Genomic DNA, 507 nt, shown 5'->3' with positions numbered 1-507 from the left:
CCCAAGCTTACATTTTTGCTTCATTTTATTTCCTTATTGCATCATATCGGGCATCCAGTAGAAAGGTGAATGAAAGTGATGATAGCTCACACTCTTACCTTATCACTAATCTCAGTGAAAAAATGATTATTGTTTCACTATAATTGTGAGCTCAGCGCTAAGCTTTTCTTAGATGCTCTTTATCAGACTAGGGAATTTCTCTCATTGCTCCTGGCTTGACTTTTCCAAACTTTTGAATTTAAAAAAATTTTCTAATATCTATTGAGGTGATCATATATATCCTATTAATTTCACTCATTTTTTTTTTCTTGTTTGTTGGTGCTGGGATTGAATGTGGAACCTCATGTATCCTACGCAAGCATTCTATCACTGAACTACATCTCCAACCCTTGTTTTTGATTTTTGAATGTTAAAACCAACCTAGCATTCCTGGAATAAATCCCAGTTGGTCATGAAGTACCAACAACTTATATACTTCTGGATTCAGTCTGCTAGTATTTTCTTCTT

The sequence above is a fragment of the Chinchilla lanigera genome, unplaced genomic scaffold, assembly GCF_000276665.1.
Source record: "Chinchilla lanigera isolate Chin_1 unplaced genomic scaffold, ChiLan1.0 scaffold00071, whole genome shotgun sequence".
Classification (NCBI taxonomy): domain Eukaryota; kingdom Metazoa; phylum Chordata; class Mammalia; order Rodentia; family Chinchillidae; genus Chinchilla; species Chinchilla lanigera.
The sequence above is the reverse complement of the archived record's forward strand: the minus strand, read 5'-3'. Positions refer to the sequence as shown.